This window comes from Hemiscyllium ocellatum, chromosome 11 (assembly GCF_020745735.1).
Source record: "Hemiscyllium ocellatum isolate sHemOce1 chromosome 11, sHemOce1.pat.X.cur, whole genome shotgun sequence".
Classification (NCBI taxonomy): Eukaryota; Metazoa; Chordata; class Chondrichthyes; order Orectolobiformes; family Hemiscylliidae; genus Hemiscyllium; species Hemiscyllium ocellatum.
The window spans coordinates 60,785,042-60,796,985 of NC_083411.1; the positions used below are offsets into that span (position 1 = coordinate 60,785,042).

General features: G+C 43.4%; 2 pseudogenes; one reads left to right on the plus strand and one right to left on the minus strand.

The window, feature by feature from the left end:
• LOC132820279 (sodium- and chloride-dependent neutral and basic amino acid transporter B(0+)-like) overlaps nucleotides 1–8,842 on the plus strand; it is a 38,742-nt pseudogene extending 29,900 nt beyond the window's left edge.
• Nucleotides 1–11,944, minus strand: part of LOC132820027 (sodium- and chloride-dependent neutral and basic amino acid transporter B(0+)-like) — a 640,602-nt pseudogene that overhangs the window by 285,071 nt on the left and 343,587 nt on the right.

Genomic DNA, 11,944 nt, shown 5'->3' on the forward strand with positions numbered 1-11,944 from the left:
ATGGTGTGTTGTCTTCCTGGTGCCAGGGTGAAAGACATCGCGGACAGAGTGCAGGAAATCCTCAAGGACGAGGGTGAAGAGCCAGAGGTGGTGGTACATGTCGGCACAAATGATGTCGGGAAGAAGAGGAGGCACATACTACAGCGGGACTTTGGAGAACGTGGAAGAAGGCTGAAAAGCAGGACGTCCAAGGTGGTTATCTCTGGTTTGCTTCCAGTTCCTCGGGCTGGTGAGGCCAGAAACAGGGAGATAATGGACTTGAATGTGTGGTTGGGGAACTGGTGCAGGAAGCAAGGATTTAAGTTCTTGAATCACTGGGGTACATTTTGTGGCAAACATAAGTTCTACAAGAGAGACGGTTTGCACCTTAACAGGTTAGGGATCAGCATTCTGGCAGGCAGGTTTTCTACTGCAACACCGCTACATTTAAACTAAGTAGCGGGGGGGAGGGGACAAACTGGATGTACAAAAAGGAAGTTGAAGGAAAAGTTAGAACAAGAGAAGTCAAGAAAGACAACTGTATCAATGAGGCAGAAAATTCAAAAAGGGATCATGCTGTAAGGTTGAGTGGAATAGGGGTTGATGGGAAGGGTGAGAGCAGTAACAAATTAAAAATGCTGTATATGAACGCACGAAGCATTAGAAATAAGATGGATGAGCTTGAGGCTCTTTTGGAAATTGGCAGATACGATATTGTGGGGATAACTGAGACGTGGCTTCAAGTGGACAGGGCCTGGGAAATGAATATTCAAGGCTACACGTGCTATCGTAAGGACAGACTGACGGGCAGAGGGGGTGGAGTGGCCTTGTTGGAAAGGGACGATATTCAGTCCCTTGCGCGGGGGGACCTAGAGTCAGGGGATGTAGAGTCAGTGTGGATAGAGCTGCGAAATACTAAGGGTAAAACGACCCTCTTGGGAGTCATCTACAGGCCCCAAACAGTAGTCTGGATGTCGGATGTAAGTTGAATCAGGAGCTGAAATTGACCTGTGGTAAAGATGTTACTACAGTTGTTATGGGGAATGTTAACATGCAGGTAGACTGGGAGACTCAGGATGGTATTGGACCTCAAGAAAGAGACTTTATGGAGTGCTTCAGAGATGGATTCTTAGAGCAGCTGGTGCTGGAGCCGACCAGGGAGAAGGCAATTCTGGATCTAGTATTGTGTAATTAACCAGAATTGGTCATAGACCTCGAAGTGAAGGAGCCATTGGGAAGTAGTGACCATAATACATTAAGTTTCAATCTGCAATTTGAGAGGGAGAGGGTACAGTCGGAAGTGACAGTACTTCTGTTGAATAAAGGGAACTATGGAGCTATGAGGGAAGAGCTGGCCAAAGTTCAATGGTGCAATACCTTAGCAGGGATGACCGTGGTGGAACAATGGCAGATATTTCTGTGTATAATGCAGAAGTTGCAGGATCAGTTCATTCCTAAAAGGAAGAAAGATCCCAGGAGGAGGCATGGGTGGCCGTGGCTGACGAGGGAAGTTAAGAAACATATAAAGTTAAAAGAGAAAAAGTATAACATAGCAAAGATAAGTGGGAAAACAGAGGACTGGGAAGCTTTTAAAGAACAACAGAGGATTACTAAGAAGGAAATACGCAGAGGAAAAATGAGATACGAAGGTAAACTGGCCAATAATATAAAAGAGGATAGTAAAAGCTTTTTCAAGTATGTGCAAGGCAAAAAAATGGTTAGGACTAAAATTGGGCCCTTGAAGACAGAAACAGGGGAATATATTACAGGGAACAAAGAAATGGCAGAAGAATTAAATGGGTACTTCAGATCTGTGTTCACTGGGGAAGACACAAGACTGGGGAAGACCCTGAGGTAGCAGTGACCGAAGGACCTGAACTTAAGGGAATCTGTATTTGCCAGGATTTGGTGTTGGAGAGACTGTTAGGTCTGAAGGTTGATAAGTCCCCGGGGCCTGATGGTCTACATCCCAGGGTACTGAAGGAGGTGGCTCGGGAAATCGTGGATGCGTTGGTGATTATTTTCCAGAATTCGATAGATTCGGGATCGGTACCTGAGGATTGGAGACTGGCTAATGTTATACCACTTTTTAAGAAAGGTGGGAGAGAGAAAGCAGGAAATTATAGACCAGTTAGTCTGACCTCAGTGGTGGGAAAGATGCTGGAGTCTATTATAAAGGATGAGATTACGGCACATCTGGATAGTAGTAACAGGATAGGACAGAGTCAGCATGGATTTATGAAGGGGAAATCGTGCTTGACTAATCTTCTGGAGTTTTTTGAGGATGTAACTCTGAAGATGGATAAGGGAGATCCAGTAGATGTAATGTACCTGGACTTTCAGAAAGCTTTTGATAAAGTTCCACATAGGAGGTTAGTGAGTAAACTTAGGGCGCATGGTATTGGGGGCAAAGTACTAGATTGGATTGAAAATTGGTTGGCTGATAGGAAACAAAGGGTAGTGATAAACGGCTCCATTTCGGAATGGCAGGCAGTGACCAGTGGGGTACCGCAAGGATCCGTGTGGGACCGCAGCTTTTTACAATATATGTTAATGATATAGAAGATGGCATCAGCGATAACATTAGCAAATTTGCTGATGATACAAAGCTGGGTGGCAGGGTGAAATGTGATGAGGATGTTAGGAGATTACAGGGTGACCTGGACAAGTTAGGTGAGTGGGCAGATGCATGGCAGATGCAGTTTAATGTGGATAAATGTATGGTTATCCACTTTGGTGGCAAGAACAGGAAGGCAGATTACTACCTCAATGGAATTAATTTAGGTAAAGGGGCAGTACAGAGAGATCTGGGTGTTCTTGTACACCAGTCAATGAAGGCAAGCATGCAGGTACAGCAGGTAGTGAAGAAAGCTAATAGCATGCTGGCCTTCATAACAAGAGGGATTGAGTACAGAAGCAAAGAGGTGCTTCTGCAGCTGTACAGGGCCCTGGTGAGACCACACCTGGAGTACTGTGTGCAGTTCTGGTCGCCAAATTTGAGGAAAGACATTCTGGCTATTGAGGGCGTGCAGCGTAGGTTCACAAGGTCAATTCCTGGAAGGGAGGGATTACCTTACACTGAAAGACTGAAGCGACTGGGCTTGTATACCCTTGAGTTTAGAAGACTGAGAGGGGATATGATTGAGACGTATAAGATTATGAAAGGATTGGACACTCTGGCAGCAGGAAACATGTTTCCGCTGATGGGTGAGTGCCGAACCAGAGGACACAGCTTAAAAATACGGGGTAGACCATTTAGGACAGAGATGAGGAGAAACTTCTTCACCCAGAGAGTGGTGGCTGTGTGGAATGCTCTACCCAAGAGGGCAGTGGAGGCACAGTCTCTGGATTCATTTAAGAAAGAGTTGGATAGAGCTCTCAAAGATAGTGGAATCAGGGTTATGGAGATAAGGCAGGAAGCGGATACTGATTAGGAATGATCAGCCATGATCATATTGAATGGCGGTGCAGGCTCGAAGGGCTGAATGGCCTACTCCTGCACCTATTGTCTATTGTCTATTGTCTCCTGCTCCTTGGATGCTGCCTGACCAGCTGTGCTTTTCCAGCACCACACCTTTTGACTCTATGACTGGGTTAGAAAATATAAATCTTTTATTCAAAAAGAAAGAAATACAGAGCAGTTAACTTACTATCTATCATAAATAAAATGTTAGCAATTATTATTAAGGAATTTGTGGCATGACAATGTAGGTTTTGAAGTAGTCAAATAGAGCCAGTACAGTCTTGTGAAGGGAAAGAACATATTTCACCAATTTGTTAGAATTATTTCAGAAATAATATGAGTGTTTGGATAATGGGGAAATGGTGGATGTACTTTTTCTTATATTTCCAGAGGCATTTGATAAAGTGTCACATTAATATTTATTGTAGAACATAGGAGCTCATGGTACAGGGGTTAGCATATTGACATGGACAGAAAATTAGCTGGCTAATAGTAAACAGAGGGTCAGCACAAATGTGTTTTTTTTTCAGGTTCTCATGATGTAACAAATGGCGTGCCTCAGGGTCAATTCTGGCATTTGAATGATTTACAATTTACATCAATGACATAGATGAAGCAGTAGAAGACACAGTTACCAAAGTTGCTGATGACATAAAATTGGAAAGTAATTTTCAAGGAAGACATAAGGGGGCTATAAAAAGAGAAAGATGGTTTAAGTCGGTGGGCAAAGATGTAGCAAATGGAGTATAATGTAGGAAAACATGAAGTGTTTCCCTTTTAGCAGGAAGAATAAAAAATAAAACATCATATCAAAATGATTAGAGATTGCAGAACTCTGAGAGACAGAAGGATGCGTGACAATCAAAAGTTACTGTGCAGATGCAGCATATAGAGTCATAGAGATGTATAGCATGGAAACAGACCCTTTAGTCCAATCTGTCCATGCTGACCAGATATCCCAACCCAATCTAGTCCAACCTGCCAGCACCCAGCCCATATCCCTCCAAACCCTTCCTTTCATATACCCATCCAATTGCCTTCTGAATGTTGCAATTGTACCAGCCTCCACCACTTCCTCTGGTAGCTCATTCCATACACGTACTACCCTCTGTGTGGAAAAAAGTTGCCCCTTAGGTCTCTATTATATCTTTCCCCTCTCACCCTAAACCTAGGCCCTCCAGTTCTGGACTCCCTGACCCCAGGGAACTTTGTCTATTTATCCTATCTATGCCCCTCATAATTTTGTACACCTCTATAAGATCACCCCTCAGCCTCCGACGTGCCAAGGAAAACAGCCCCAGCCTGTTCAACCTCTCCCTATAGCTCAAATCCTCCAACCCTGGCAACATCCTTGTAAATCTTTTCTGAACCCTTTCATATTTCACAACGATGGCACAGTGGTTAGCACTGCTGCCTCACAGCGCCAGAGACCCGGGTTCAATTCCCGCCTCAGGTGACTCTCTGTGTGGAGTTTGCACATTCTCTCCGTGTCTGTGTGGGTTTCCTCCGGGTGCGCCGGTTTCCTCCCACAATCCAAAAATGTGCAAGTTAGGTGAATTGGCCAAGTTAAATTGCCCATAGTGTTAGATGAAGGGGTAAATGTAGGGGAATGGGTCTGAGTGGGTTGCGCTTCGGCGGATCGGTGTGGACTTGTTGGGCCGAAGGGCTTGTTTCCACACTGTAAATAATCTAATCTAATCTTTCCAATAGGAAGGAGACTAGAATTGCACACAATATTTCAACAGTGGTCTAACCAATGTCCTGTACAGCCGCATCATGACCTTCTAACTCCTGTACTCAATACTCTAACCAATAAAGGAAAGCATACCAAATGCCTTCTTCACGATCCTATCTACCAGCGATTCCACTCCAAGGTCTCTTTGTTCAGTAACACTCCCTCTGCCCTTACCATTAAGCATTTAAGTCCTAAGATTTGCTTTCCCAAAATGCAGCACCTCGCATTTATCTGAATTAAACTCCATCTGTCACTTCTCAGCCCATTGGCCCATCTGATCAAGATCCTGTTGTAATCTGAGGTAACCTTCTTCGCTGTCCACTACACCTCCAATTTTGGTGTCATCTGCAAATTTACTAACTGTACCGCTTACGCACACATCCAAATCATTTATATAAATGACAAAAAGTAGAGGACCCAGCAGCAATCCTTGTGGCACTCCACTGGTCACAGGCCTCCAGTCTGAAAAACAGCCCTCCAATATATTTAGGAAAAACGAAGAGTGTGCTGCTGGAAAAGCACAGCAGATCAGGCAGAATCCAACGAGCAGGAAAATCAATGTTTTGGGTATGAGACCTTCATCAGGAGTGAGGCTGGTGGCCCAAGAGGGCTGACAGATAAATGAGAGAAGGAGTGGGCTGGGGGTAAGGTAGCTGAGAATGCGATAGGTAGATGAAGTTGGGGGTGAAGGCGATAGGTCAGAGAGGAGGATGGAGTAGATAGGTGGGAAGGAAGATGGACAGGTAGGACAGGTCAAGAGGATGGTGTCCATTTGGAAAGTTGCATCTGGGATAAGGTGGGGGGAGGGAAAATGAGGAAACTGGTGAAATCCACATTGATCCTATGTGGTTGGAGGGTCCCAATGTGGAAGATGAGGCATTCTTCCTCCAGGCATCGGGTGGTTAGGGTTTGGGGGTGGAGGAGGCCCAGGCCTTGCATGTCCTTAGTGAATGGGGAGTTAAAGTGTTCGGCAATGGGGCAATGGGATTGTTTGAGCGTGTGTCCTGGAGATGCCCTCTGAAACGTTCTGCAAGCTGGAGTTCTGTCTCCCCGATGTAGAGGAGACCACATTGGGAGCAACAGACATAGTAGATGATGTGTGTGGAAGTGCAGATAAATCTCTGACAGATGTGGAAGGCTCCTTTGGGGCCTTGGACGGAGGTAAGTGGGGAGGCGTGGGTGGAGTTTTGCAATTCTTTTGGTGGCAGGGGAAGGTGCCAGGATAGGAGGGTGGGTTGGTGGGGGCATGGACTGAACAAGGGAGTTGCAGAAGGAATGGTCTTTATGGACCATGGATAGGGGTGGGGAGGGAGATATATTACCTAGTGCATTCTCAGCTATCCTCCCCCCCAGCCTCATCCCTCTCCTATTTATCTCTCAGCCCCCTTGGCCCACAAGCCTCATTCCTGATGAAGGGCTTATGCCCAAAACATCAACTCTCCTGCTCCTCAGATGCTGCCTGACTGGCTGTGTTTTTCCAGCACCGCACTCTTCAACTTTGATCTCCAGCATTTGCAGTCCTCACCTATATATTTGGGAAAGCTAATATAAATTTATCATTTGCTGTAAGGCTGAGTGGATACAAAAGTAGAGATGTTAAGCTTCAGTTATACAGTGCACTGATGGTTCCATAATGTGAGAGTCTGTATACAGTATTGCTTGTATTATGGAAAGAAGGACACAAATATATTCAAAGCAATTCATAACAGCGGTAACCTTATTAAATTATGTGGAGGTGCCAGTGTTGGACTAGGATGTACAAAGTTGAAAATCACATATCACCAGGTTATAGTCCAACAGGTTCTTTTGGAAGCACTAGCTTTCAAAAGTTTGCTTTGAATTCAATGTCATACGATCTTATACTCCATAACCACCTGATGAAGGAGCGGCGGTCAGAAAGCTCATAACCTGGTGTATGATTTTAACCTTATTAAATGGTGGAGTAAGCCCCAGGGACAGGATGGCCTACTCCTGAGCCATGTTCCCTTATTCAGATATTTGTGTTGAATGGGAATATAGTTCAGATACTGAGTGGGGAGAGTTGGTAATTTCACAAATCCCATTAATGCAATGTTCCCAGGCAGTTAAAACTGGAGGTAAAGAGTTAAGATGTACATGAGGGGTCATGATGTCTAAATCTAGGATGTATTTCGATTAGATTAGATTACTTACAATGTGGAAACAGGCCCTTCGGCCCAACAAGTCCACACCAACCCTCCGAAGAGCAACCCACCCAGACCCATTCCCCTACACCTAACACTACAGACAATTTAGCATGGCCAACTCACCTAACCTGCACATTTTTGGAGTGTGGGAGGAAACCAGAACACCCGGAGAGTGCTCACGCAGACACAGGGAGAATGTGCAAACTCCACACAGACAGTTGCCTGAGGCGGGAATTGAACCTGGGTCTCTGGTGCTGTGAGGCAGTAGTGCTAACTACTGAGCCACCATGCCGCCCATAGGGTCATAAAGTCAGAGATGTACAGCACAGAAACAGATCCTTCATCCATGGTATCAGATATCCTAAATTAATGTAGTCTTATTTGCCAGCATTGGGCCCATATCACTCTAGACTATTCCTATTTATATATCCATCCAAAAGCCTTTTAAATGTTGTAATTATACCAGCCTCCAAAACTTCCATACACACACCACCTTCTGCATGAAACTGCGCCCCAAGGTCTCTTTGTTCAACAACGCTCCCCAGGACCTTAACATTAAGTGTATAAATTCTGCCCTAACTTACTTTTCGAAAATGCAGCACCTCACATTTATCTAAATTAAACCCCATCTGTCACTCCTCAGCCCATTGGCCCAGCTGATCAAGGTCCAATTGGACTCTGAGGTAACCTCTTCACTTATTTGATCACGTGAGATCACATTTGGAACACTGCAGGTAAATTCTGATCTCCCCATTTCAAAAATGACTTTCAGGTGAGAATGGAGAAGAGGGAACAGCAACATAATTGAATCCCACACACAAATGAATGAGGGAATATTGAGCATCGAGTTAGAATTGTGTTGGAACAGTTCTGAAGATGAGTTGTACCAGACTAGAATCAATATGTTAGTTTCTTTCTCCACAGATACTGCCAGACCTGCTGATTTTTTCCAGGAATTTCTGTGTTTGTTTCAGATTTCCAGCATCTGTAGTATTTTGCTTTAGTTATGATGTGGAAGTGACAATGTTGGACTGGAGTGGACAATTTCAGAAGTCATACGATGTCAGGCTATAATCCAACAGGTTTATTTGAAATCAGAAGCTTTCAGAGCACTGCTCCTTCATCATCTGATGAAGAAGCTTGTGATTTCAAATAAATCTGTTGGAATATAACCTGACATTGTGACTTCTGAATTTGCTTTAGTTAGAATTGTGCTTTTATTATAAGCACTTACATGTATACATTTTTCAAATCTCATCGAAGTCTGAATTTGAAAGTAAGAGTACGATCATTTTCCTGTGTAACATTTTTGAATTTTCCATTTAATTTTAGGCTGGGATTTACTGGCTAAATTTAATGGATCATTACGTTACGGACTGGATTCTCGTTATAACAGCTCTCCTGCAACTCATCGGTCTCAGCTGGATCTATGGTTAGTCAATCATAAAAGAGACCGAAACAAATAAACATATTAAATTTAAAGTACTTTGTGAAAATTAAGGTTTCTTTAATAAAATCAGACCAAATGAATCAGATGCTGGCAGACGTGTATCAGAATTCACTTGCTCTTCCTGACAATGAAACCTAATTGGTTCCAGAAACCAGCATGAAACACACAACATCATTTTTTGCATCCTTCACTCAGGATCCACTTGTTTTTTCTGGATTTCAGCCAATTTTACTACAGTCATTGTCTTGTTAATTGCTGATACTTGTATTATTGCACAAATCCAAGATCACATAGGGAGTTTATCTTTCTGCTGTTAGTTTGCTTCACAAATATGTGATGTACAAAGGTTCCTGACTGACCTTCAGTAGCAGTGATAATATTAGCAGCCAGCTTGCAGTTACTGTGTGTTTGTTGTATGTAGTGAGGCAGCACAGAGCCCAGACTGTGTAAGTATGAGTTTTATAGCAATATAAGTACTTAAGACAATGAGACCATAAGACAGAGGAGTTGAAGTAGGCCATTCACCCCACTGATTTTGCGCCACCATTCAATGAGGTCATGGCTGATTTGACTATCCTTCACTCCACTTTCCTACCATTTCCCCACAATGTTTGATTCCTTTACTGATTTACAATCTATCTTACATGAATAGACTTATATACCTAGCCTCAACAGCACTCTGTGGTAAAAAGAATACCACTGCACTCTAAGAGCAAAAAGTCTTCCTCATCTCTGTCTTAAATATGTAACCTCTTGGTTCTCAGGAGATGCCTTCTGGTCCCAGACTCTAGCATAAGTGAAAACAGCCTCTATTCCTATATCTGATCAAGCACAATCGTTAACAATCATATACTTTTCAAAATAGATCGCCTCTTATTCCACGAAATTCAAAAGAGCTCAAGCCCAAACTACTCGAACACTCCTGAAAAGAAAATCTCTCCATATCCGAAATTAATCTCATGAACCTTCTTTGGACTGCCTCCAAAGCCAATATATTTTTTTGAGGGGGAGATGATGACCTGATGATATAATCGCTGGATTGTTAACCCAGGTACTGCCTTAGGGATCCAGGCTCGAATCCCATCATGGCAAATGGTGCAATTTGAATCATAAAATCTCTGCAATGTGGAAGCGGGCCATTTGGCCCAACGAGTGCACACCAACTCTTTGATGAGCATCCTACCCAGACCCAGACCCCTACCCTATCCCCGTAATCATGCATTTCCCATGCCTAACCAGCCTAGCCTGCACATCCGTGGACATTATAGAGGAAATTAGCACGGCCAGTCCAACCAAGCTGCATAACTTTGGACTGTGGGAGGAAACTGGAGCACCTGGAGGAAACCCATACAGACATGGGGAGAATGTGCAAAATCCACACAGACAGCCACCTGAGGCTGGATTTGAACCCAGGTCCGTGGTGCTGTGAGGCAACATTGCTCACCACTGAATCACTGTGCTGCCCGTTTTATTGAATTCAATAAAAATCTAGAATTAAGAGTCCAATTATGACCTTGAATCAATGTCAATGATTGAAAAAACCCCTCTGGTTTGCTAATGTCCTTCAGGAAAAGAAACTGCTATCCTTACCTGGTCTGGACAACATGTGACTCTGGACACATAGCAGTATGGTTGACTCTTAACTGCTCTCTGGGATGGACGATAAATTCTACTGAGCCAGTGGCATCCTCATCCCATGGAGGAATAGAAACTGTTCCGAATATTCCAGCCATGGTCTCACTAGTGCCTTGAACATTTATAACAAAGCTTACCTATTTTTGTATTCTGTTTGCTTTGAAATAAAGGCCAACTATCCATTTTCCTTCCCTCATACCCATAAAATTTAAAGGCCAGGCTTTTCAGATTTATGCACAAGGAACCCCAAATCCTTCTGTGCTGCAGCTTTCTGCAGTCTTTTCAGTCAAATAATATTCAACTCCTCTATTCCTCCCGCCAAAGTGTATTACTCACATTTTTCCACTTTATATTCTACCTGGCTAGTTTTTGTTCTTTCACATAACCTGTTGTATCTCTCAATAGAATCTTTGTGTCATCCTCACCAAATGCCCTCTCACCTATTTTTGTGATCTGGAAACTTGGTGATTGTATATTTACTTTCTTCATTCCAGTCATAATCGAGGCCCTAGCTCTAATCTCTGTCATACAGTTACAGGTTGCCATCCTGAAAATGTCCCCACTTTGGGTGGCACAGTGGCCCAGTGGTTAGCACTGCTACCTCACAATAATTCTGTGTTGTTTTGTATCTTGAGGACCACAATAGCACAGAATTACTGAGCTGAAACCAATAGCTGAGTTCTGTAGACATAAAGATGGCCTCAACCACGATCTTGGTTACAAGTCATATTACATGTGAGCTCATTACACTGTTCTGTACCTGTAAGATCTTCCTTACTGTCCAATTTTGACACCATCACCTTGATAACTTATTATGATCTTCTACCTTATTTAATGTGTAGAGTTTTTGGATTAGTACTTGTTACTTTGGTTAGACCCTCGGCGGCGTGTGACTCTTATACCTACCATGTTATTCCAGTCCATCTGTGTGTCTCCAGAACTACCTTATTTTTAATATTTTTTTGTAATTATCTCTCTTCCTTAATGAATCAGATTATAGATCATCCCTTCACCTGCTATTCAGCTGTTGACACTTTAATTCACACCATCTGACACTCTTGATCACCTGCCAGAGACCTATTATTCAGTCTGTCAACACTCCACTCACACCACTTGTATGATATTTTGATCTCTCTGATTATAAAACTCTGTGTCTGTGTGCTTCTCTTTACTTCACCTGACGAAGGGGCAGTGCTCCAAAAGCATTTGATTTCAAATAAACCTTTTTGACTATAATGTGGTGCCATGTGACTTCTGGACCTTGTCCACCAGGCCAACACTGGCAGCTCATATGTTGGTTACAACTTCATTAAAAGCCCGTTAAGTATCCATACAAACACTGTCAGTCCTAGAACAACCCTACAGTGTTACTTATATTGATCCCACATAGCAGGCAGGCAGGGGGAAGGAGTGCCTGCCTGATGGGTAGGGATCTAAAGGTTCTACTGCATAGTGTGGTGTTGAGTGGGATTTCTTCTTTACCCCTGGATTGGTAAGATCAGGGCATGACATGACAA